Genomic DNA, 27,850 nt, shown 5'->3' on the forward strand with positions numbered 1-27,850 from the left:
GAGCAAATCTCTGCATACTGCTTCATTTTTACACATTCACTAATGAGAATCCTCTTAGCGTTGATAATATAAGTCAAAATCATTGTCTGAACTAAGGCTTTCTAATGTCAATCAAAAATAAGTGATGTGTTTTAATTTCTTATGCACATATGAATTAAATATTTATTACATTCCTAAGCCAGAACTCTCTCACTCAGTCAATATGTTCCATTCATGATAATTGTAATAAAGACATGGGATTTTTTAAAAAAGGCAATGAGATAAAGGGGCAAAGGGTAATGAGATGTAAGTCTCGACATACCAAGAAATTGAAAACAGTTAACGATTATTCTACTCTTGTTAATTCTCTATGCAAAACGGTGATAACAACATTGACAAATTATCCACACTGGTTTCAGCCCTCTGCTGGCGGATCATTTTCTGTTTTTGCAAACATCCAAAGAGGCTTTGGCTCTTCTTGATAATGTATAAAAAAGCTTTTGCAGGCAAATTGTAGCCAACCCCACAGGCAGTGCCAAAAACTACTGCACAAAGGGTAGGTCTCTGGCCTTATTTCTCTCCTGATAGAAACCTGGGCCATGGTGAATCCAATCATCTCTCTTACCTCATTTTCTGAGGTTTAATGAGCAGTCTTTCTCCACCAACATTAATCATCAGTTAACAACATTGTTAAACAAGAAATTCTAAGGCATTTTGCAAAAACCACACAATCTCCCCTCCCTGAGATAATTATAGTTGAAGAAGGACATACAGAACCACATGGGTACTTGTTTAACAAGCATTATTTGTACATTCCAATTTTTTCGGTGGCAAAGAAAATAATTGCCCATGTAGAACATGTCAGTGAAACTCTTGGTTCACAAAGAGCAATCTGACCAAGGCTGTTCCAGAACACCTTTTTACAGTCACGTGTTATTTTATTTTTTGTTTTATGTTTTGTTCTCAACACACTAGTTGCTCTGTGGGACATGTTATGAAGACACATTAGGCCCTGAATGGTTGGGCACGTACTCTGTGGATGGTTTTAATGCAAAAATCATATAGTTTATTAAAATCTTGCAGTTTGTAGTTTCTACAGCTCTTCTGGTAGGGACTCTCTGAGTGGGCTCAATAAGCCATGTGGTTAGGCTTATGTCTCTGATCAGCTGAACTCCATCTCACAGTGCATGACTCAAAGCCTGGCTTCATGTGTGATCCCACCCAACCAGTGCTGTACAGGTAAATGTTCAAGAATCAGCTCTACAAATATGTATGTAAGTTTGTTCTCAAGTTTACTGAAATAAAAAGTCTGAGTCACAAAATTTACAAATTATAAAAAAAAGTGTACAATATTGTAAACTATAAATCAATACAGCCAATAGATTCTCACGAAACGCACTCCTTGATTTTTGTCAAGCTCTTGTGTCCGCACCAGATCTATGAGTGTAGTTTTAGTAAGAATGTTGGTAGATGTTTTGTTGAACTTGATGAGCTGGGTAAAGGTGAAACCATGAAGATAATGTCAGAGCATCACTTGATCCTCATGATGTCAGCAACTTCTTTGCTGATTTACATAATAGTATTTCAATGCTGGAAGAATATTTCCTCACATTTTTGACCATTCAGAATATAATGGTCACAGACACAACAATATTTTAAATTTAATCTGGATTAACATTTTCTCCATTTCATTCTTAAATCTAGACCCTCATCAGAACAATAAACCAAGCCCTTTGATCTGTAGCAGTTGTCAGTTTCCGTGACTTAAATATTCCCACCATGGTTGGCTACAAGATGCCAAAGTGATGTCATAGAATATGAACTTGGGAAGAGAGGCACAGGAGTGACCCATTACATACTATCTGCATCATACAAACACAATACATGCAAATAACTTCAAAAGGTCAACTGATAAATAAGTTGGAAATGCTAAGTTTGACTACTTTTAATATAATTCAATTACACATGTATACAACTTAACCAAGCTGCTGTGTTTAAAGAAAAAAAAAATCCTAAACATTTATCAATTCTTGCAAGCTGGTAGGAGTCAGCTCCAGCACACCACTGCACCCAAACCATAAAAGTTCAAATTATACCACGGATATTCGGAAAAGGTTTCAACTGCAGGCAGTAGGTAATGACAACTAGCAGCTAGTATGTAGCTCTAGGAAGGCAAGGATCTTTGTTAATTGATGTTTTTAAGGGATTTAAAACAGTGGCTAACAGATTATAGGCACTCAACAAACATCCGCAAATTTAATTCATTGAAATGTGGCATTTAGTTATCATACATATTAAGGAATCTGAACACCGTGGTTTTAGAGCTGATCCCAAGAGGACACTGGGTCAACCACTCCGTGAGGAGCTTGACTTTTTCCTTTTATCTGTAAAGTGGCTGCTAACATCAGCCCCAAACATCAGAACCTCCAGCACAACATTTAGGGAATGAAAATGTCTCCCTCATGCTTTTCTGTTTTCTTTGGTAGTTAGAAGAGGGTCATCTACATAGGCCAGGAACCCTCCTTTCTAGACCCTGGGATGGGAGAAAGTCAAAGAAAAAGTGCTGGGTGTCCGTACTACAGTCAGATTTCCTTACAAACAGGATAAATGAATGCTAGGAATCCAGTGGCACAAGTATTTATTTTAGTTCAAGTATCTTTTTCCATCTGAATAAAATAAAAAGTATGATTCTGACATTTTCTATTCTTATTAATCTCCTTAAAGATAAATCTATGATGGTTCTTCCTCACTACCAATAATTACCTTTAGAAGGAAATCTAGAAAGACAAAGTATCTGTGTACTACTTGACTAAACAAGATCTATATCAGATCTTTGCAGTCAGATTCTTAGTGCAACAAACATAATTACAAAAAGAAAAATGGGAATTTAAACAGCTTTCGGAGGCATATTTTTTCTGCACTTTGATCCACGTTGAATGTTGTTGTTGAAAAGAACTGAAACCCATTCACACACAATCACCTTCAAATACGCCATTCTACCTCTTCCACCCAATACTCAAGAGTCCAGGAAATAAACGCAGCTTGCTCTGGCCTCCAAAGGCTGTTGGCCAGGATTCTGGTCACTGAGAAAGATTCTTTCCCATCTCACCGTCCGGACATGTCTCTGGCAGCGAGAACCCCTGTGATCAGAAAAAAGCCAGCAAGTAAATGTCAGAAATGGCTGTGACTGGGGTTGACTCTTCAGAGAAAGAAGTCAGAGGCCATAGAACCACAAATGGACCCTAGAGATGACCTTCTTTCTGCCAAAACTCCAAGATCAATTTAGAAATGTTTTTGTACAGAGGTGAGGAAGGTTTTCTTTATTCATATAGAATCTACCTTTTCCAAGCCTAATGTAACCATAAGACTCCCTTCCCCTTTTTCTGAAATGGAAACCTGAAAAAAATATATATTTAATTGTAATAAAATACATTTAACATAAAATTTGCCCTCTTAAATCATTTTTAGTGTGCACTGACATTTAGCGTTCTACTCACATTGTTGTTCATCAGCCTCCAGATTGTGTTCATATTGCAAAACTGAAACTCTGTCAGATGCTAACTCCCTGTTTCCCTCCCCCTGAGCCAACCACTGCTCTACTGTCCCCATGAATTCCACTACTCGAGATATTTAATAGAAGTGAAGTCGTGTAACATATATCTTTCTGTGACTGGCTCATTTCACTCAGCCTCTTGTCCACAAGGTCATCGGTGATGCAGCACCTGTCGGAATTTCCTTCCTCTCTAAGGCTGAATGGTGATCCATCACACAGATGCACCCCATTTGGCTTATCCACTCATTCACCGATGGACACTTGAGTTGTTTCTGCTTCTTGGCTACTGTGAGTAATGCTTCTAGGAACCCCGGTGTACAAATATCTTTTCAGAACCCTGCTTTTCATTTTTTTTTCAATATGCACTCAGAAGTGGAATTATAAATCCTATGGTAATTCTATTTCTAATCTTTTAGGAACTGTTTTCCGTGGTAGCTGCATGGTTTTACATTCCCACTCACAGAAAACAAAGATAGAATCCCTTTTCAAAAATGCTTACCAATATGGAACTGAGTTTGAGAAACACCAGTCTGGTCCAAATCCATTATTTTGCAAATAAATGAATGGACGCCCAAGAGGTAAGGGACTTGTGTAATATCACACAGCTCTTCTTTGGTGAGTCAGCCAGGAGTCTGATGAATGATGGAGAGAATTTAATGCAGGGATTATTTGCAGAGGTATGAGCATCTTGAAGACACGCAGGAAGAGGAGCAGTGAGGAGCTGTCACCACCCGTTGACCTACAGGAGAAGAGACACAAATGGCTAATTGAACACAGAAAACCTGGAGTCAGGAGGGCACCCTGCCCAGCAAGCACTGCACCTATCAGGCAGGTGGCCACCAAGAGTGACGGTATGGAAGGAATAGAGGAAGAAATACCCCAAACACTCTCCCCTTCCGCCCACTGATCTCTCACCAGTTGCCCCCATTAGCCAAACCCAACTAGGAGCCAGAAGGCAGTAGTCTTGTATGTAGGGGTAAATCCCCAGGGCCCAGAGGAGAGCACAGCCGGTAAGGAAGAAAGAGGAAGAGAGAGAATGAGTCCTGGGCAGGCAATCCATGGTGTCTGACATGGGAGCTGTCTGTAGGTGGTTTTCTACACTGTACATTGTAGAAAATTGAAACTTTAGAATGTTCAGAATATTCGGGAAAAAAAAGGAAAACAAAAGAACTACCAAAAACCTCACCACTTGCATATAACAGATATGGGTGTTAACATATTTGTTTCCAGTGTATACCGTGGAAAGATAATTTATAAAGATATTAAGTTGGGTTTGTTCTCACTGCTGCACAGTGGCAGACCCAGAGGCTATACAAAAGAGGAACAAAGGGCTTAAAGGAAGCCTAGCAATGAATCTTGGAGAACACTTCCTCAGCAAGCACAGAGGGGGATTAGATCGTCTGTTTACTTGGGGACCTCTCTGGGGCTGCTGATGGAGACTGGAGGCTTGTCTGGAAGCTGCTTAATTGTTGATTATGATAGGTTTCAGGAGGAAGGTAATGTCTATGGAAGGCAAAATCTCCCTCACTCAAGCCCCTCCTTGGCAATGCTGTAGATCTGATGTGAGAGTTCTTAGGGAGGGAGAAAATATATTTCGCAGGTGAAAAGAAGGTGAACTATTGTGGCCAAAGGGCAGCCTTTGCCAGATTGTGTCTTCCAGAGGGCATCCCAAGTGCTTTTCTGGCTGTGCTACTTTACACTCCTCCCATGGTGGTGGGGTGTCTGGGGGAACCTTAAACAGGATGTGAGGAGGTCCAGTACACAGCCCCTATGGTGGAGGAGGCTTCAGAAAGGACACTGAGACATTTAGGCTAATAACCAAACTGACCATGAAAGCCATTTGTGGTTTTGGTTGGATTTTTCCTTGCCCGCTCCAAGAAAGCTTTTGTTCAGCTAGAGGCAGTCAACTCTTTGGAACCCTATCACTCTTTTGGAGGTTACCTCCTAAGGATGGAAAGGAGAAAAAATACGGCATTTGGGGGAAAGCAGGGGCCACAGAAAGAATGAAAAGGAATCAATAAGGAGAATCCCCTAAATTAGCAAATGAAAGTGGGGTGTATGCAAAAGCTTACAGCCCACCACCACATCCCTCATAATGACCAAGGAAGGTGGTTAGATCTCAGGGGTTGCTGAGAACTGCCAGTTGTGCCTACAGAGATTGAGCCCTGGCACAGGGTACATCAATGTCTACAATTTCTGTACTTATTGGGGTACAGAAGCAGTAGAACCTGCAATAGGCCTTGACAGTGGACTTCTCAGGGGTAAGCACGGATCAGCTCCCAGGATAACTATTCCTGCACATGATCCCCACCCCCAACCCCCGAACACACAACTCGTTTTGCAATGGTGGAAAATGGTGAAATGCTTTCCATGTAGGATGGAGGCCTGACAGACATCTCATAACACATTGCCAATTTCCTCTCCCTGAAATGCATAGAACTCATTAGAAAGATATAAAAAATGAAACACTTAAGGGCAAATTCATGATTAGAAAGAAAGCAAACAGGATGAACCAGAAACTACACAGAATCCCTCAACGTTAGAAAGCAGGCAAGAATCAATGAAAGAGGGAAAACCACCGCCCAAGGATGACTGTGGGAGGATTCTGCGGCAAGCTCAGGGGTGCACCAGAGCAGCAGGCTGGATCCAGAAGGAGGAGGAGAATCTCTGGGGGCCAAGGTGAGAACAGCAGGCCAGTAGCCCCTGGGCAGAGCCTGCAGCACTTCTCAGGGATGTAAGGGTGTGTGGACAGGGCTCTGGGAGCAAGAGACACAGGGCAGTGTCCTGGACATGCCTTGAAGATGTGCAACTTCACAGATCCATACACTCAAGCTGGTGTGAAGCATGAGCTACAGTGACAGTTCCCCTCCCCTCCCTAATCCAGCTGCATAAATCCCTGTAACATCACCTAGCAGGGAATCTTAACACTAATGGACATAGTCAGACTTAAATGTGTAAGGAGAGCCAGCACCATATGGTAGGAAAAAAAGAAAAAATTAAATTTCAACCAATGGAACAGATTGGTGCATAGAAGGGATTCTTCTTTAAAAATATATAATAAGTGTCTTTAAAGATTTAAGGAAATAATGTGGGCAATCACAAGAATAGACAGAAAGAACCAATCGAAATTAGTGGGCATTAATTTTTTAATGGTTAAAATTGAAAGCTCAACATTTCTGTGGAAAAACAGAAATGCCTCAGCTGAGGATCAAATCAATTAGAAAATGGAGGCATGGAATTTGCTCAAAAGGACCAGAAATTTAAAAATTATAGAGCAAATGTAGTTCTAGCATCCACATACCAAGAATTACAAAAGAAGGGCCTAAAGAAAAATGAAAAGTAAATGAAACTTAAAGAAATAATTGGACGTGTCCAAAGCTCAAGTGATACATTGGGTCTCTGAAAGAAGCCATCAGTACCCAGCAGGATTAAAAAATATATTACTAATTATTCAGACAAAATCAAGAATTAAAAAAACATCCATTTCCACATGGCTTAAACATTAGGGCCAAGGACAAAGGCCACCTATTTCAACATGCCTTAATTATTTGCTCTTAGAAATCCTTTCCCAGAAAGATAAACCCATAAGTCAACAAATAACTGCTGTTGGTTTCAGGAAATTCCTGCAAACCAATTTGTCTGAGCAAATAGTTTGTGCATCTAGACAAATAATTTCCCTCGAAGGACAATGATGCTTTCATCTGGGCAAAAAGATCATTTATCAAAAGGTTTGCATGTCAATATTTGCTTGGTGCACCTCGCTTCACTGGGTCCTCCAAACCCAAACTTTGAATTATAAATTTTGCCCTATCCCCTGGACTTCCCCCACCAGGACAGGCTTGTCTGAAGCTCCAGGTGTCCTGACCCAGCACCCCTAAACATCCCCCCCAGAGACCCCAGCTAAGATTCTCTCAAGGTGATGGTATCCCTGCTGCAGGAAGTTTAGTAAACGTAGCTTTGCCTTATCAAAAGGTTGGTTTTTGATAGACATTTGGAGGAGCTGACAGTTGAAAATCCATAAAGAAATTTCATCACAAAAATTTAAAAAAAAAAAAATTCTAAAACCTTCCAGGAAGGAATACACTGTTTATCTACAAAAGAAAAAAGAATCAGACAGACCTCAAGCTTCTTGAAAACAGCAGCAGATACAGGAAGAACTTGGAGCAAGTATTTTCCATATCTAAGAAAAATAACTTTGAACCTAAAACTTTATACCCAGACACAAACTACATGGTTAAACGGGTCAGCAAAAACTAGCCAGTGGACCAGCATGCTGCTTTTACAAATAAGATTGTGTTGGAACACAGTCATGTCCATTCATTCATCTGCTTTGGTGAACTGTGGTTGTTTGGGGGTTTCATCCACACAGCTGAGACCACATGGCTCAAAATATTTACTACTGGGGTCATTTTTAAAAAGCTTGCTGACATCTGCTTTATCTTATTTTTTTTACATCCGCTTTAAAATAAAGACATTTATATATGTGTGTGTGTATATGTATATATACACACACACTAGTGTGTACATATACCACACACACACACACACACATATAAGTGTGTATATATACATATTCTCATAAAATTTGCCACACAATGGTGGTGGTAAATCCCTGTGAGAATTAAGGGTAGAGGTAAAAGAGGAAGAAAGAGGTGAGATGTATAAGACAATGAGTCACACAATAGCAAAAAACTTACAATTGCATTAAGATAAATATTAAATATTTAAAATTTAAATTAAATCATCCACAGAGGCAAGTGAGAGGAACTCAGAGGGCAATAGAGTTCTCAGGCTGAGGAGGAAAGAGAGGAAAGATAATTCCAGATGATGCTATTCATTCTAGATAATAATGGACTCCAGACAATATTCAGTATTTACAGGTAAGCATTAGAAGATTAGATGTAAAATGTGTAAACTCTCAGACTTATAAGAGAAAATTTTAAACGAAGGGCTGACCGACCCAGTGAAAGGTACTGGGAGGATAGGAGAACGAAGTTCAGAAGGCAGGAATCAGTCCATAGCAGCGAACTGAATAGATGTGGCTAAAGTACATGTTTTTTTGGTTCACTCAACGTCATGTTTAGTTCATTCAAACTTTGTGGCAGGCCTTATTAAAGGCAGTAGGAACCCAGTAATTAATGGTTCCTGTGAAGTTTACACTTCAGTAAAGAAACAAATCAAATGCCAATGGTCGTATAATGTAATTTCAGCCACAGGTGCCATTCTACAAAGAAAAAAAGCAGGATAAAGGGCAGACATATGATGTGGGTTGGTTGACCTGGAGGCTACTGCAACATGTTAAAGGGGCTGAGATTGGGGGAGTATTTGTGGAAACAAGCCACACATTCTGGAACTGGAGGATATTTTTAGGAGAAGGATGACAAGATTTGCTGTTGGAAACTACGAGAGGTGAAGGAGCATTCAGGTTAAACCAGCATTGAAGGAGATCAGATTATGCCTCCCCAAATACGGCACTTTGGCATAAAGATTATTTTGAGCTAAAAGCAATTGAGAATCAACAGACACAGGAAGAGTTCTCTTTATCTACCAAAAAGCAGGACATACATTTTCCTTCAAAAAAGGTGAGCCCAGATCCGGAAGAAGAGCGAAACCTGTCAGCAGACCCAGAGAGCTGTCCCGAGTAAATACGCCTCAATAAAATAACTTCCCTTCCATTAGTTCCCTCCACTCCATGTGTATCTTAGTCATCTCCCCACAATGTGTTGTCTCTTAAAGCTCAAACCTCCTTCCTTTTGTTAAATCCTATATACAGGCCCTGCTGCCTGACCACTCCTTTGAGTTCCACTTATTTCACCTCAACATGAGTAAGAATTTCCCACCACCATTGTGTGGCAAATCTTATGAGAATATGTATATATACACACTTATATGTGTGTGTGTGTGTGTGTGTGTGTGTGGTATATGTACACACTAGTGTGTGTGTATATATACATATACACACACACATTGACTCCTGTCAATCCATATTTTGTTAGTTTAACTCACAGGCTGCCAGCCACTAATGCTGAGATGGTAGAGGAAAAGTGTGTTGACCCCAAGAGGGTATTAAAACAGTATCCAGCTGTGTGCTAAAGCACTCACGTAGGCGCACAAGCACGCATCAACTCTATCCCGTTTACAGGAGACAGACTGTAGCAGACACCCTGGGAACCCTGCTGAGACTCCTCTTCAGTCTGAATGTCCACCCTGGACACTGTGGGAACTGGTTTTGAAGGTTCATGGGCCCTTCTCTGGAGAATTGCTGACTGCAGCTGCCTCACCTGGGTGGTTACCCAATCAGAAAGACCTCCCAAAAAAAGACTTCATGGTATATGATGCCAATGAGCACCCCCACAGGGCACTGTGTCTTTCCTGTGTCTCTCTTAATTATTCTATCATTAGAAAGTAGGAATTCTGAGCCTCATTGACAATGTTCTGAGTTCAGATCTGGAGTGAAGTGAAATGATGAGATTTAATTTTTTTTTTCCATTTATCTCATTGCTTCTATTATCCTGGACCATTGTCGAAGAATGTTTCTATTCAAAGGAAGAGTTCTCAGGAGGACCAAGCAAAAAAGATTTTTGTAACTTAATTTAATTACATGCAAAAATGTAACTTCTTCCATATTCTTAAATGTAAACAGTTCTTTTCAGCTGTTCTCAGTACTCATGCCTGGGATATTTTAGTACATAGAGAAATGTATAAATAGCAAAGGCAGTAAGAGCTGGTGATGTGATTCTAGTTACATTTTTAATGTAACTAGAATTATTTTGGAAATACTACATTTTTAAAGATATTTCTGACAAAACCTACAGATAAAATTTTTACACGATTTCCTGCAGATCGAGGCAACTGTAAAGTTCTTTCAGCAAATCATTTTTATTCCAGAGTCACTCCTCATAGTGGTTAATCTCACAAAAACATTTAGTTTTCTATTTAAAATGTAAAGTAAAATTGATATTGCACCCTATCTCATTTTCACAACATACCAGACTCAATTATTGTATTAGCTTCTTATTGCTGCTGTAAAAAATTACTACAAAATTGCTTGAAACAAGGCAAACTTATCATCATATATTTATGGAGACCAGAAGTCTGAAATGGGTCTCACCACAGTAAAATCTAGGTGCCTGCAGGGCTGTGATCCTTCTGGAGTCTCCAGGAGACAATCCATTTCCTTCCTTTCCCAGTTTCTAGGGCCAGCCCCGACTCCTTCAGTCATGGCCCAATAAGAGGCATCAGGCCTAGTACTTCTCATGCTGTGTCTTTCCAGTTCTCCCTCCTCAGCCTTCTCTTCCACTTATCAGGACCCTTGTGATTTTATCAGACTTACCTAGGTAGTCCAGACTACCCTTTTCACCTGAAGCCTTAACTCCACTTTGCCATATAACCTGTCATACACAGAGTTTCCACACATTAATAAGACAGGCACAAGTTCAGGTAGCCAGTATTCTGCCCATCACAACGATTAAGAAATAATTCCAGTCACATGTAGTTTTAAGTTTAATAATTGCTCACTAAGATTTGTAATATATTTTCAATCAATGCTCAAAAAGTATTTGTTTGCAAATGGACGATTAATTGGAAATTTGGTTTCCTATGAATATCAGGCTCTTACGGACAAGACGTTTATGCTATATTTAGTTATAACTTAAATTACAACATAATTGATCAAACAAAATAGAGTGAGCAATAAATGCTTTCAAGCATAGAATTATATGTATAGGATATAATTCTATGGGAGAAGTGGAATGGAGAAAAACAAACTAATACATTTTCCAGTGCTCAGGAAAGATTTATTGGTGCCTACACTTACAAAAAAAAAATAATAATACTCATCAAATCATCATATTTAGGTTTCACTGAATAAATTCAAAAGTATAATTAACAGATTTACTTTAATGTTGATGCAATTGAATCTCACCAACTGATATTGTATAATTAACAGGTAACCCCTTTAGACAGGTGGGATGGTTCTGCAGGTGACCATCAACTGACCAGTTTTCCTCCTTTCCTTGCTAATGGTTCTCAAGGATAACTGTAGCTTGTGCTGGGAATGTGGTGTCCTGAGAAGGGGAAGTTGGCCAAAGACCAGGGTCCATTCCAGTCCCTGCCACCAATAGAAATCGAATGCCTTTTGACAATTTAGTCCAATGAGTCCATCCCAAGGAGTAAAGACCAGGGCAGGCTACTTTTCAGGGTCCCTTAGTTGTCATGCCTATGGAGCATGAGCAGGCAAGGCTCTGCCCACCTTGGGAGCTTTCCTGAGCCTTGGGAGGATGGGGGCGGGGGGCCACTCACAATGAATCCCTGGCTTCTTCATCCCTTGCTGCCTATCTGTAAACAACAAACCTGCTTCCTGTAATCTATTGTGTGTGTGGATATCCTACCACACCAGTTTCAGAAAAGTTGGAAACAGAGCACAATGAGTGTTTCACAATATAAAGTTCAAAAATAAGCAAACTACTTAGTGGTATAGAAGCCCAGTTGGATGGTTACCCTTGGATGGCACTGGCAATGACTGGAAGGAAGACAAGAGGCTTCTGGGAGCCTGGTGATGCTTTCTTTCTCACTCCGAGTATTGTTATGCAGACCTGTTCACTGTGGAAACCCATGGCTGTATACTTAATGCTTTATTCACTTTTCTGGGAGTTGTAATTTAATAGCACCATTATTAAAAATGTCAACATAGCCTTTACGTATTATGGATATCTTATCGTTATTTATCTTTCAAATATTTTTCTCACTCTGTCACTTGTACTTTAACTACTATATAGAAAATGTGGACGAAATTTACAACCAGGCAATTCGCAGAGGGCATCCTGCGGATAGTCAGCAAACGTGAAACATTATGCAATTTCATTACTACCCAGAGAAATGCAAATGAACACAGTATATAAATCTTTTGCTCATCAAAGTGGAATGTTTCCTGAAGGTTTATAATGTATATTGTTTACAGTGGAATGAGGAAAGAGGTACTCACACATCCAATAGGGGATTAGAGCAGGGTTGCCCACAGGGCATGAAGGTGTATGTAACCAACCTCCAGATACAAGAGCCAGCACCCTGCTTGGCACCTTGAGCAGCTGGTGTAACCAACCACCTCTCTCCAGAATGTGAAGACAACAAACTCCTATTTATGGTTGTTGTGTTTTTTTTAAATTTCAAGATAACTCCCTATCCAAGCTCATGTCATTTGAATTCAGGAACCAGATTTGGGTGAATTTGAATTTGAATGAATCTCTCACTGACCTCTCTCTATTCAACAACCACAACTGAAACATGACATATTTACTATTAGAAATCACTTTCTATTAGTAACTATTTAAACTTACAGTGACTATTTTTAAATACCAATTTTAAAACTGTGCAGTAGTATGGGAGTAGTATGTTTGCAAAAAATTTCTTTTAGAGTGAAAATGCGAAGATAACTGTCCTGATACACTTCTTTGAAATGTATTCTTCAATCCAACCAGAAATAAAGAAGAAAATAAAGAGTAAAGAATAAATAAATAAATAAATACTACATACAGGTTTATTGGCACAATGAATGGGGGTAAACAAGTGCATTTTTTTTTAGGAATCATCAAAGCAGAAGATATATGTTCTTTCTAAACAACCACCTTATATTTTGAAAAATTGGGTTAATAATAGGCCAAATATTATTTTTCAAAGAAAAATAATATCACACTGTTCCTATTCACTGCCCATGATATAGTCTTTAGCCCCTAAATATTTTCACCTGGAAATTTAAAAATACTCAGCTAAAAAGCTCTTGAATTAAACAGGACATCAATCTCTGGGGAAGGAAAAAAAAATGACATTTCTTAGGCTTCCCACCTGACTTGGATGTTCTCCCTGGGCCCCCATACTGACCCCCACCAGGGCCATGGCTGCTGGCCTCTCTAGAGAGGCTGGCTGCCCTCTCTGCCCAGCACTTTCTCCACATTCCCAAGTGAGCAGAACTTGCAGGCAGAACGTCCAAAAAGAGGCCACAGCTAAGCTCTTGGCCTCCCTATGACCTCCCAGATAACCTCCCTAAAGGATTCTGTTGGTGGGAATTCTTGTCCTTCTGCAAGAAATGGGCATTCTCTTCTTATTCCCCATAAGAACTCTGTGGCCTATACTACTTCTTGTTCTGTTTTATTTTAATTTTCTCCTTTGCCCCCAGAAAACTCAGAGTACATTTCTTTTTTTTTTTTTTTTTTTTTTTTAGAGAGAGGGAGAGAGAGAGAGAATTTTAATATTTATTTATTTTTTTAGTTTTCGTCAGACACAACATCTTTGTTTGTATGTGGTGCTGAGGATCGAACCCGGGCCGCACGCATGCCAGGCGAGCGTGCTACCGCTTGAGCCACATCCCCAGCCCCTCAGAGTACATTTCATTCTGAATTTTCATGTTTGTCCTTAGCCTAAATTTTCTGATTTAAATTTTTTTTCTTCTGTTCTTCTATTACAAGGCTTTTGGCTATTGTTTGAATGTAGGTAGCCTCCTCAAGTCCTTTGGAAGTGGATGTTATAAATACAACCATACATGTATGTGAAAGGGTAAAGTTTCTAAGCTGCTTCTAAATTGCAAAGCCTGAGTTACACCCAGAACCTGAAATTCCTGAGGCAGTTAAGACAACGCCCTACTGGCCATTTAGTTGATTAATAGCCTAGGGCCCTGTGCGATCTTGCACGTAGGCATCGCAGGGCCTAAACCAATCAGTTTGAATGTGTACCCCGCTTAGGAGTAACCAATCACCCCCACCCGACCTGTTCCCGCCAATGAATGAACTAATCATGTTTAGGAGTTGTTGTTTGATTTTCCCGCGGTGTATGATGATTTGTTAAAGAAGACTGTGATGTGACCCTTACATATGCATATCTATATGTATAAACAAACATACAATTAGCTAAAATAAAACCTAAAGGGTAGAAATTTCAAAAGAGGTGGTAATTTTAGGCAAGTAAAATCTTGATACACCATAGAATCATATCAGAAAAGTGACCCTGGTTCATAGATGTTTCCAGTACTACATGCAGCTGTCCTTCCCCACCTCCTTGGTCATCCACAGACAACATGAATTGAACTCACCAAGAAAACCTTGAGCATAATATCTAACACCCTAAAGATGCCCACACATGCTAAGGAAGGGATGTTCCTTCTGGATCACCAAGAGTTCTTGGAAGACCTGCTGAGGACAGCCCCAGTGGGAACCCCACAGCAACTCCCTGAGCTAATTAACAAATTAGCACTTTTGGGAGTGACACCCTCCATTGTGTGCAGGTGTGGTTGGAGATAGGTTGCAAGCTTTGCTTGGGGAACACAGCCATGTCTTCAACCTTTGAAAGCGGAAACTGGGGTCCCTGGTTGCACTGTGAACAGGCCCCCCAGGAAACAATGGGCTGTATTTAGAGTGTGAGGCGAAGGCACTCAGCACCTTGATCCTCCAGTCCTCCTTCGCCAACTTAATCAGTTGCCCGACAAGCGGCCACTACAAAAACTCACGGAACCTTTGAATCTCAAGGATTTCAAAGTGACCTCACAAAAAGTGGAGGGTGACTATTGGCTTGTCTTTCTCTCTCCCTTTTTTTTTTTCTAAATCACAGTTTTCTTTCAGATAAAAACAATATCGACCTTAATACTTCTGTTCCTGGAAAAATTGATTTTTCACATGATTCCCCAACACTGCTTTCACATGGGATAAAAAAGGGACAGCTCTTATTTTCTAAAGTGCTAGATCAAGGTCAGTGGATGAAGGAACCCTTCCCTTCTTAATGGGATGTTTTATTTTGCAAACTAGCTTCCTGGGGGTTGGGCCAGTGTTAACTAACTGCGAGAGAATTAGACTCAGGTCAGGCAAATGTGGGAATCAGGAGTGAACAAAAGTAGAATGACAGTTTTGCCACCAAGGACAAATGCCATATCCACAAAGTGCTGCCAGTATGATCCTGCTGCCCAGGGTCAAGGCTATGAGCTAGAGGCGGTCCTGAGCCTGCAAGAATCCCACCACCAGCCCTGAGTCACTGTACCCCCCTGCTTTCTTCTGGTGTTTCTGCTTTGGCAGTGGATCTACTGATGTCCCTACTCACAGCCCAGTATCTGTCACCCTCGCCCCCTGCTCTGGCATCACGCATTGGAATTCAGAACGACCTCACATGTCACCTTGAGCCCTGTATTCATCTCCTGCTGGTGTGATTACAAATTGCTACAAACTCAGTGGATTCAAATAACACAAAGTTATAGCTCCCAGTCCATAAGCAAAAATTCTGGGCAGGTTAGCCTGTTTCTTTGCTCTGGATCTCACAGAAGCAAAATCAGGGTCAGCCTGACCTGGCTCTTATCTGGAGGTTCTAGGGAGACTTCGTCTCAGCTCACTGAGGTTGTTGGCAGAGTCCCATCCACCCGGCTGTAGGACTGAGCTCTCTTGGAACCTAAGGTACCTGAGGCCACCCCATATTCATCATCACAGTACTCCTCCATCTTCAGTGCCCTGCTGGGTCCTTCTCACACTACATCTCCCTGACTTTCAAGTCCTCTGCTTTAAGGACTCAGGTGACCACATCAGTATGCTCCCTAGTCTCCCCAGCACCTGCCATGATCCAGGATGATCTCCTATCTTCATGTTGACTGATTATTAACTAATACTATAATCAGATCCATAAAAATCTCTTTTGCTATGTCATGAAACATATTCACAGGCCCTAAGAATAACGGTGTGGACATCTTCAGGGGGCTGTTCTGTCTACTGTCCTCCCTCAGTTTCCTTATTGCAGAACAGATCCATAATGTGGTGCCTGGGAGAGCCCTCTGCACACGGCCATGCCCTCCTGTGATGGACTAAGGCATGGAATCTGCCTCCACCCTGAATTCCTTACTGGAATCCACTGTTCTGCCAGGATTTCACATCTCCTTACCACCTGGGCACTCATTTGAGATGCTGATTTTCCAATCATCACCCATCAGCTCCTCCCCCCCAGAGTTTGCCCACAGGCTGATGCCCACAGGCTGATGCCATGCATGCCATTGTACAGGGACCCAGGAACTGACTGCCACCCCCATATCTCCCCTCCAGGTCTACTGACCTCCACTTGACCTTTCTTCAGGATCTGACAGAAGAATTGCCAGAATCATCCCTCCACATCTGTTCTCCCCCCATGAATGCCACCAATGACACTCTGCCAGAGCTGGAGCAGGAATACTAAGAGGCTGCAAAGTCGCTAGTCGGCATCTGGACCCGTTCGTTCTTCTGCTGGAGATCCAGTAAATTCTTCTAATCAAGGCACATTTGAAACGTGTAGATATCGACAGTGTGTCCTCCCAAATCTCACTTGTTTTGAAACATTTCACTCTGCAAAGAGATATGCTCTAGCTCTCTTTTCTCTAAGGCCAAGAAAGCTAAACAGCACCAAGAATTTATATAATATAGATTTAATACCTCCCAACCTCCTCTTCATTTCATCTCCTACTCAATGCATTTCTCTAACTTCTCACCCAATTCACAGACAGAATCCTGACACAAAGAACAGCTGCTAGATCTATATATAAAGAGAAGAAGGGCAAATAAATCTATATGTAACTAGAAAATGACACGCTCCCTGACACCCTCTGGTGGGTGATTAGATAACTGACCTATCTCCCCTACTGGCCTTCCAGCCCCCCAAATCACATGTGTTGCCATACATTCAGCCCACCCTGAAACCCTGCATCCTCAGTGGGAGATAACCAGTTCTCTGACCATCCTGTTTTTGTTACCTGGGTTTAAGTATCAAGTTCATTCATGAATCACTGCCCACAAACTCAGGTGCAAGAAATGATGCATTTCTTTGTATAAATCAGTTTGTTCTCTGATCCCATTGCTGATAATGCCAGGTTGATAGATAACTTAGCCTTAATTGCTTTCAGAGGTTTCCAGCCAGCTCCCTGAAGCTATGGCAAGAGTGCTGTTGAGAGCCACAGCCAGTCGGAATGGCCCCTGGCATTTTGCCAGAAGTAATGGTTGAGAGGCGAGCCATTAAGATGATGCTGGATTGATTCAATTGTATATTAGACCTTTACACCAGTAATCAGGAGGCTCTTGCTGCCTTGGGCGCCAGCTACTTTGGAGTTCTCCTTGAGTTCTCCCAGGGTTCCGAGAGTGAATGCGCGGCGCAGCCCAGTGGAGGGAGTTCCGGTTGGTGTGTGGTGTTCCTGGGGGCCGCGTGGGTGGCGTTCGGGAGAGTTCCCAGGGAGTGTGCGTGGAGTGCTGTTGGAGTTCAGGCAGTAAAGTTTCCTGTTTGAAGATACAAGTGCTTTGTGGCGGCTCGGTGATTTGTGCCCAGCCAGACTGCGGCAGAGTGCAATGATGCGTACCCTGCCACAGGCTTGGGACCAGCCCTCTGGACAAGCATCAGTTTGCTTTTTGCAGAGATTTCCTCTTCTTGATGGTCCCACAGGGCTTAATTCCTGCCAATTACACGGGCTCCATCTGTCTATGAGCTGGGTAGACACTGCCATTTCTCCATGGGGTACTTCCAGGAAGCTATAACCCAAAACTCCCTCCTCCAAGACCTCAGATTCCCTGCTCTTCTCACCTGAACTTTCTTCCATGGTGGGGAGAGCTCAGGTGGAGAGTGGGAAGCTCCGTGGCACTTCTCTCTCCTGACTTTCCTCAGGCATCAGATCTCCAAGCAGAGCCTTCAGGGATCTACAGCCTTACCTAGGACTTAGTTCTAGAAATAAATCAGACAACCTCAAACCTTTCCTGAGACAATATATCTCAGAGTCTATCTGCATGAATGAGAAGCTGAAGGGAGAAAATCAGGCTGAGAAGCACAATATCTCAGAATACTCATTAGCCCATAGCAATGAAAAGACACAGCCCTTTTTACTCCAAGCACTTTTATGCTCACATCCAACAGAGAATTCCTGAAATCTAAATAAACCCATGCCATCGCGGTAGAGCAAAATGAAAACTTTGGCAGTTTAAGAGCTGACAGGCTGTAGTTTTGCACAGTAACACACAGCAGCTCTGTGTACTGACTTTAACCATAGAGGTCTGCAGTGGCTAACACTGGCTAACAGACAAGGGCAGTAGCAGAGGCAGGAAACAAAACAGCCAGGACAGAACAATCCCCTCGTTAGGCTTAGTTAGAGCCCCAAGGCTGTTGACAAGTATGTACCCAGATAAGGAATGTAGAATGCTCCCTTCAACAGAATCGCACCAACTCCCTTGCCTTGATGTACCCCCAAACTTGTTTATGTATGAAAATAAAAACCCTGCTGTGCTCAAGTCTCAGACTTTGGGAATTATCCCTCTGGGCCATGGCGCCACGAATAAAGTGTTGCTTCAAGGTCTCAGTGTCCTGACCCTCTTTCCCGCTGCACCGTGAGCTAGGCAGGAGGCAAACCTTAGCCGTGGCAGCCTTCCTATGGCATACCCCAGGGCGGTGGGGGTGGGGAGGACAGCCAGTTTCCTTTGGCTGTCCAAATGCTGTCCACACATTATTTTAGCCTTGGTGCCTAAGAACATAAGAGAGGAATCACTTAGAAATGCATCATGGTTGTTTCTCTGCAAGGCTTTCTTTACCAACTGCTTGGTAATGAATTAACAAGAATTACTCCATCTTTTATTTACACATGGGGTGGAATTTGTAAGTATTTTAGTACTCCTTTGATGCTGCCTTCTCTAGGTGAAAACAAAGCCCAACCAGATGAGAAAGGCAAAGGCCACCACCCAGAACTTGCAACAGCACAGGGCAGGCCATCAGCGCTGGCACTTGGATTTGGTAGAGACTCAAAGGCCAGGGGAGTGGGAGAGTTTTACATTGAGGAAAAGGGGGTCAGCCCCAGGCACGCACCATTTGGAGGCTGCTGGCCTGGGGTCACTGGGGCAGCTGGCTAGGTTAGGGAGCTTATGGGGCCTTCTCTGATTGATCCTAAGTTGGAAGCAGGGACAAAAATTAGAGAAGCTGTCAGTTTTAAACTAAGTCCCAGTCATTTGGGGCCAATTTTTAGAGAGCTTACTGCTTGGTTTCTGGGCCAGTTGCTACACATTGTGGTCCGACTTCCAGAGGTCTGACTTATGCACCAGCAGGCTGTCTTCCTGGGCTGGCTATTATACACAGAGGGCTGGTGGCTGCAGATGTGGTCAGAGTTCTATTTTTCTATATGTCCTGGCCACTTATGTATTCACTTGCTGTTTACATTCATGACTACAGGATCCTTGAGAATAGGAACAGGTCTTTGAGTCCATATTTCCAGTGGGCAATGTCTTTCCAACACACTTGGATCATCTCATTGAGCAATCAGCTCCCATTCCTATTATCCCCAGCCCCTAGCAACCACTTAACTATATTCTCTATGTATTTGACTATTCTGGATATTTGACATAAATAGAATCATACAATGTTTAGCCTCTTGTGACCACCTTCTTCCATTTCATATAATGCTTTCAAAGTAGCATGAACCAGGGGCTGGGTTATAGCTCAGCAGTAGAGCACTTGCCTTGCACTCGTGAGGTACTGGGATCAATCTTCAGCACCACATAAAAAAAAAATAAATAAATAAATAAAATAATTAAAGTTATTGTGGAAAAAAAAGTAGCATGAGCCAGTACTTTGTTTCATTGCATGGCTGAATAACATTCCACATGGATACATCCCATGTTGCTTTTCTATTCATCAGCTGATGGACATTGGGGATGTTTGCACATTTTGATTGGTATGAATGACTTTGCTATGAACCTGGGTGCACAAGTTTTTGTGTAGACTTAACTTCTCTTGGCAATTGCAGGGTTATATAGTAATTCTTATTTAACTTTTTGAAGAATCTTCTCTTTTTTTAAAGTGCCAGATGTGAAGCGTGCTCCATCCAACTGAAACACACAGGAGAGCTGAGAAGAACTGGAAATCTTTCACACTCCAGATGTGATCCCCGCCCCGCAGCCTGCTGAGATCCATGCCCCACAGCACACTGTACCAAAACGATCTGTTTCTTACATCTGTAGCCCCGAGTAGCCTGCAAGTCCCTGTATGGTAGGGACCACACCTTCCAGACTCATCAGCGTATCCCCAGCAGTTAGTGGTCAGCACAATGCTGAGAACATACCGATGCTCGAAATTATTGGGGAGTCTAGGTTCATGGATGATCAAACTAATTAAGGCATCCTACCTTTTGTGGTTTGGTCCTTGTTTAATAAGTGCAAGATTTTTCCTTACTCAGAACTCTTGATATGGTACAGCAACATCATCTACCCAGATACATGTAAATTCAGAAAGCAATAAACCCCAGATGCACTGTCAGCAGTGTGTGTGGGGGGAGGCAACAACAAAGGCAATCTCCACTTGGAGATGGTACATTTAACTTGTGTTTAAATTAAAAGTGAGTGCCTTTGAGTGTTTCTCTGTTCTGAGTACAAAGACTCATTATCTTAAAACAAAAATGCAATCCCAGATAACACTGGCAAATAAAGCTGAGCATTGTGTCTGTAAGAAAAAACGATCTGATACATGCGTTACATTGTGTCTCTGACATTCAGAGCTTCTAGGCCTGAAAACTCTCCCATTCTGCTTCCACAGAATGACTAGTTTATCTGAGGATCGTGAGGGACAGAGTTAATTTTCCAAGTGTACAGTGAGCTCAGCCCCACTGTCAAATGCTACCATTTAACAGCTCCATCCGCTCGGCTTTGGCTGTGGGCTGGAGGTGTTATCTGCACGCCACTCAAGGACATGCAGAAAGGGACTTATCTCATGGCTCTGTGGGGCTCGGTGTCATTGTGATGAGATCTCTTTTTTTCCTCCTGTAAATTCCCCCTTGATGTTGAAGGGCTGAGCCTGAAAATGATCAAACACCAATTAAGCCCTAATGATCTAAGACTTATGCAAGACGGTGACTTGGAAAGGACAGTCTGCTCCTGAAAGATAAATCGAGAAGGATGTGAGGGAAAGAAATATTAATTCAGGGGGAAATGTGTGCGCTCGGTGTGGCAGATTGCAATTGCAGACCCGATTCACCCCCTTCCTCCTGGACCAGCCTTTCTCTCTGGGTGCCCTGTGTCTGCACATGGCCTCCCACTTGCCCATATTTTAGGCCCCGATGTCAGCCTGTGCCTCCTCTCCGGCCCTCAGCTTCAGTCTCCACATGTGCCAAGACACCCGCGATCCCTCTCACATGTGCCCTGTCCCCTGCTGCCACATCCTACAAACCTCTTTTCAGCCATCAGTGCTCGGGATTACGAAGATAGCTGCCGTGTAGCCAGCTTATGCCTCTGTCTCCCCGACTCTGATTTCTGCCGTAATCCCCTGGTGCGCGGCTGACACCCAGTCCCAACACTGGCAGGCAGCCATTCCCCACAGCATAGGGCACCACCACCCGGCCTGCTCGGCGTTCAAAGCCACCGTGGTCTGACTGGCTTCCCTGTCATCACGGCTGTTAACAGGAGCTATTTCTGGTCCCCATACCTACTCCTAGAGTCTCAGGCAGGGTGCCCAGAGGCCCTGAGATGCCATTTCAAGTGCAGGGGACTTACTGGAGATGCTGGATGAGGGAGGGGAAAGGGCAAGGAAATGTGTGATTCAGACAAAGGCCCTGGAGGTGACAGAGGGAAGCAACAGGCTGAGGGGACAGGGAGCCCTGAGGTTTGTCCTGACTCCAAGGAAGCAGGCCACCAGACACCCAAGCCAGCCAGTCCCTGGCCCCGGCTGAGGGAGAGCTGGAGTGAGAGGAAGAGCTCCGTCTCCCTGTGAAGAGGCAAGTGGACCCCACCGTCCTAGGTCCTCCGCTAGCCAAAGGGGCAGAGCTCAGAGCTGTGCAGAGGGCTGGGAGGTGGGGTGGGGGAGAAGAGCAAGGAAAGGACCCTGGGGCTGTGATGCATTCATGGCCGCGTCTGCCTCACCTGCGTCCCTCCCTGGTGTCCCTCTGTGCCCCTCGCCTCCACTTGCTCAAATCCTGAGCATCTGTCGCAGCCCCACTCAGGAGTTTCAGCCAGCCTCCTGTCACTGCCCACGCACACAGGCGCAGAGAAGCAAGGCCAGGCCAGCTGAGTGGACAGTTGTTGAGTCCCCCGGGGTTAACTTCCCAGAACCACCACCCCAAAAAGGATATTGTTTTCTTGATGCTGTAAGGGTCCGGCGAACGTCGGAGGAAGAGACCACCAAGAGACCGCGGCTCATGCAACAGCAAAAAGGGTTTATTGAGGATCCAATCCAGCGCGCTGGGGCTCCGTGCTCACTCAAGAAGGGAGAGCAGCCCAGAGCCCCGAGCAGGGGCTGAGCACTGCTTAAGTACACTTTTTGGGGCGGGCGGGGACTTGACATACATCACAGTCTCCTTTAACAAATCATCATACACCGCGGGAAAATCAAACAACAACTCCTAAACATGATTAGTTCATTCATTGGCGGGAACAGGTCGGGCGGGAGTGATAGGTCAGTTCTAAGGGGGGAGGTACATTCAAACTGATTGGTTTAGGCCCTGCGATGTCTACATGCAAAGTCACACAGGGTCCTAGGTTATCAAACAACCGGTCGGTCAGGGGAAATATTTACTGGGCGGTTCCAAGTATTGTCTTAACAGCTACAGGAATTTCAGGTTTTACGTGTAGCATAGGAACTTAACAATACCTGGTCCTTTACATTTTAACTCAGGCCTTGCAGCTTAGAAACTTTACAATGCCCGGTCTTTTACACTTTAACTTCAATTTCTTTTACCCTTACAATGCCACTATTCAGGCAAGAACAATTTTATCTGAAACCCAGGACAGCTGACATTGCAGGGTATGCCTTTTTTTTTTTTTTTTTTTTTTGGTACCAGGGATTGAACTCAGGGGCACTCAACCCCTGAAGCCACATCCCATTCCTATTTTGTGTTCTATTTAGAGACAAGGTCTCACCGAGTTGCTTAGCGGCTCGTTTTTGCTGAGGCTGGCTTTGAACTCACAATCCTCCTGCCTCAGCCTCCTGCACCAATGGGATTACAAGCATGCACCACCACACCCAGCACGCCAAATATTTACGTGTAGAAAACTAGTGCACTTAGCACACTCATAATTAAATAATATGGCTAATCACAAGATAATTACAGCCCTTATTTAAAATATTAAATAATGCTTTCAAAGTGTGGTGTAGTAATGAGACAAAAGGTTAAGTTTTTGTGGCATCATTTTCTTTCTATCCTGTCCATGATTTCTGACACTCTATGTTTAACTTTGACATCAGAAATCTGACATTCGGGGCTATCTGTCATGTGAGTTCTGGGCCAAAATGCTTTCTAGGCCCAAATTCTGAGGGGCACAGATTCACCCCTGCCTCTGCCACTGGATCACAAGACTCTTGAGAATAGAATTTGTGTAATGCTCCTCTGCACCTCCAACATCTAGACTTTTAAAATGGGTGGGTGGATGGATGGATGAAGCTCTCAGAATGATTGCTGCAGTGCCAAGGAGTTAGTAGCTACGCTTTTCTACACCAAAGATGGCGGGTTGCCAGAGAATCGCTTTGGAGACAGATGTAAAAATTAAGACTGTGCATTCAGTAATTCAAGCAGTCTTGAAATTAGATTTGATGAGGCTTTTGAGAAATCAGGATTCTACATCCCATTTCCTACATCTTAGGACTGGAAGGAATCTTGGTGCCCATGTTCTGTTTTATAGAACAGAAGAGGAAAGAATGTGAGGAGGGTTAGGTGATTGGCCTGAGTTCTAAGTGCCTGAGTCAGAGCAGAGCCCAGGCTCCTGACTCCCAGACCAGCGCCAATGTCCACCCAGCCACGCCTGATAAAAAGACGTGTAACAGGAGTCAGACACAATCACCCTGTGATCCAGCAACTCTAGTTTAAAACAAAGATGATTAATTACTCATTCATGTTGGAGCAGCATTAATCACAAAGCCAAAAGGTAGAAAGAAACCACCCAATTGTGCATCAAATGATAAATGAACAAGAAAAATATGACATATACATACAGTACAGTGTTATTCAGCCTTAAAAAGGAATGAAGTTGCAGCACATGTTATAATATAGTCAAACCTTGGAAACATCATGCTAAGTGAAATAAGAGCGAATGTACCATTCCACTTACCTAAAGTATCAGAATCCATTGAGAGGCAAAATAGAAAGGCTGCTCCAGGAGCTGAGGGGAGGGGAGGAGGAAGTAAGTGTCCCATGGGCATATGGTTTCAGTGTAGGATGGTGGAATGTTCTGGAAACAGAAGCTGGTGATGGCTGCACAACATTATGAATATACTTAATGCCACAGAAGTGTCCAATGGAAAAAATGGTTAAAGTGGTAAATTTTATGCAGTGTGTATTTTGCCACAAAAAAAAATACTAAAAGCAAAAATACTTCTGACAAATGGAGAAGAGGGTTCTGCCTAACAATTTGATTTCACCCAAATTTAAGAAGGTCTCCAGTTGAACATTTTAATGTGTGTTTTTTTTTTTTGGAGGGGGGTTGTTTTGATACTAGGAATTTAACCCAGGGGTGCTTAACCACTGAACCATATTAACCGGGCCATTTTATTTTTTTACTTTGAAACAGAGTGGTCTTGATAAATTGCTAAGGCTGGCCTAGAACTTGCGATCCTCAGCCTCCCAAACCACTGGGATTACAGGGATGCACCACCATACCTGGCTCAACCTGTTCTTTGTTCTGAAGGGTAATGTTTCCCTTAGCAAAACTCCTTAAAGAGAAACTCAGGCACCCAAATGTGTCTGCCTCTTGCTGGGTGTTCAGTAAACACACAGCAGGTTTTTTGTTTTGTTTTGTTTTGTTTTTTGTTAATTCAAAGAAGGCCCAAAGCCCAGTCTGGGATGAGGATGGAGTGACATAGATTTTCAGTCTTGCCTTGGTAATTAGAGGAAAAGAGAGTGGAGGAAAGAAGTATGGAGGGTGATTTAAAGAGGAGATAGAGAAAGAGGAAACACACGGGAAGCTGAAGTTGAGGGAGGACGCTGGTGAGTGGCTTGGGATAGGGGAGTCCCTGTGCTGGGACTGGATACACCTCCGTCCAAGAGGAGATATCCAGAATACACAGCTAGGGATGGGCACAGGGTCATCAACTCCAGGGACCTTCCCAGAAGTCAATTTGAGGATGCTCACCACCCTATTTTATATGAAGTGCGGACACCAGCCATGTGGCTTTCATATTAGAGAACAGGTTGGGAGACACCGAAAGACCTGCAGACGTTCAATATGCTCCCCTCCCGCAGCTCTACCTCCAAATATTGAATCAAACAAACTGAAAACATTCACCAAAAACTGCATCTATGCTGAACACGAACACAGTTTTTTCCTTGTCACAAGTCCCTAAACTATTCGGTACAACAGCCATCTATCTACACAGCATTTCCATGGTATTAGATATGATAAGTGATCTAGAAGAGATTTGAAGTAGACAAGCAGATGTGTATAGGTTCATGCAAATCTTAGGCCACATTATGCCAGGGACTTGAACAGTGGCAGATTTGGGCATTCATGGGGGGTGGGGCATGGAACCAATCCCCCTCCATCACATCCACAGCCCAGTTGTCCCAGGGCAGTGGGACAGTTTCTGAGAGATGGAAGAAAATACCTGGAGACAGCATAGGAGGCAGAAGGGTTTGTTGAGATGGTCTACTGCAACAGGCTGGCAGGTCCCTCACTGCTTTGCCACTCAGCATCTCCTGCCCACCTCAGGTATGCTGTCTGGTGACAGCCGGTTGAGTGACAGGTATCCTTTCCATGGTACCCTCAGTTCCACTCTAGTCACCACTGAGAGAGGGGTGTTAGATGCTCGGTTGCAGCACTCATCCGCGTTAGCTTGCTTAGTTTGCTGGGACAGTTCCCCAGGAGCAACTGTCCGGGCGTACATGCAAGAAAGTAGCTTTCTACAGATGACAGTGGCTTGCCCCCGTCTCCACGGTGCATGAGAGAAAGCCAGCCCTTCAAGATGTATGTCTCTGGACTTTCCATCCCAGCCTTGTTCTCACTGTTCCTTAGCTTGACACCTTAGAAGACACCTGGGCTAGGTGTCTGGGAGCAGGAAGGGAGTCTTCAAGGACATGGCGTTTCATTGTCCTGCTTTTCTTTGAGGATGATGCACCCTCTGATACTGAGGGATGCCTGTGGGTTTTTTTTTTTTGTGTGTGTGTGTGTGTCCTGGTGTGCATGTGTATGTAGACATATCTTACTGGCTTTAGAAAGGATGTCTAGAGAAATTATGCTCTTTGATTTTTCTTCTGAAGAACTACATAGTGCATTAAATTATCATTTTCCACACATCCTCATAGGATTTCCCGCAGTTAGACTACCATAATTTCTAATCAGCGCTATTTGTTAATGGTTCAGTGATGGTCCATCCCTACCAACCACATCAACAAGGCACAGCTCCCTCATAGCACATTGTCCTCTCCCTGCAACTTTTATTAAAGAAAAAATGTCCACCCATTAAATGTTAGTTTTGTGAAGTCAGTTATCTCCAGTGGAGAGTGGCACAACTTCACAGGTTAGTGTTCCTTAGAATCAACTACAGAGGTAATTCTTGTCAAGATGCAGATTCCTGGGCTCCAACACTAAGAGATTCCTACTTATACTGTTTCAGGTGGCCCTAGAATCTGTGTTAATAACCTAAATTTTCATATCACTAGGAGATAGGAAGCTGTTGGTCTCTGGGCCATCTTTGGAGAAATGTGTCCTAGAGAGACTTTATTTTTCTTGTGGTTTTCAGAGGTACAAGGTAGAAACACCCCAACAAGACTCTGAATGGCGGGGTGAAGAAAGAAGGAAATGGAGTCACATTAGAATTAATAAACTCCTTCCCAAACCAGCCGGACCTGGCAAACGAGGCTGTTATGAACTGAAGTGTTTCCCCCCGAAATTCACATGTTGAAGTTCCAATACCCAGTACCTTGGAAAGTGACTGTATCTGGAGACAGGGCTTGTAAAGAGGTGATTAGCTTAAAATGAGTCTTTTAGGGTGGCCCCCATCCTCATAAGAAAATGGACACAAAATGAGATGCCACAGACACAGAAAAAAGACCACATGAGGACACAGTAAGAAGACTGTCAGCTGCAAGCCACGGAGACGGAGGAAACCAGACTGGCCAACAGACCTCTTCGTCTCAGACTCGGGGCCATCAGCACTGTGAGGAAGTGCACTTCTGTGGGTGACGCCCAGCCTGTGGCACTTGCTCTCATGGTCCCAGCAAACCAACAACAAGCAGGAGCAGTTCTTCCTACCTGCCTCCGAGTCGGCTCCCCGTCTGCAGAGGTGGCCCCACTGTGAGGTCTTTGGTTTTCCATGTAGGGTGCCAGAAACCAGGGCTGAGACACCCACTAATGTTCACTGAGGGACAAAGAGCGGGCTTGGAGGGAA

At 43.2% G+C, this 27,850-nt stretch overlaps 1 long non-coding RNA gene across 1 annotated transcript; it reads right to left on the reverse strand.

Moving 5' to 3' along the window:
* Positions 1 to 1,294: 1,294 nt before the first annotated feature.
* Positions 1,295 to 27,850, reverse strand: LOC131424574 (uncharacterized). The gene is made up of 3 exons (XR_009227855.1): positions 27,715 to 27,850; positions 4,032 to 4,271; positions 1,295 to 3,119 (listed from the first exon to the last, which is right to left on the reverse strand). It is a non-coding gene; the product is annotated as an uncharacterized LOC131424574 (long non-coding RNA).

This window comes from Marmota monax, unplaced genomic scaffold (assembly GCF_021218885.2).
Source record: "Marmota monax isolate L192 unplaced genomic scaffold, Marmota_monax_Labrador192_F-V1.1 WCK01_AAM20220418_F8-fsc00026, whole genome shotgun sequence".
Taxonomy (NCBI): Eukaryota; Metazoa; Chordata; class Mammalia; order Rodentia; family Sciuridae; genus Marmota; species Marmota monax.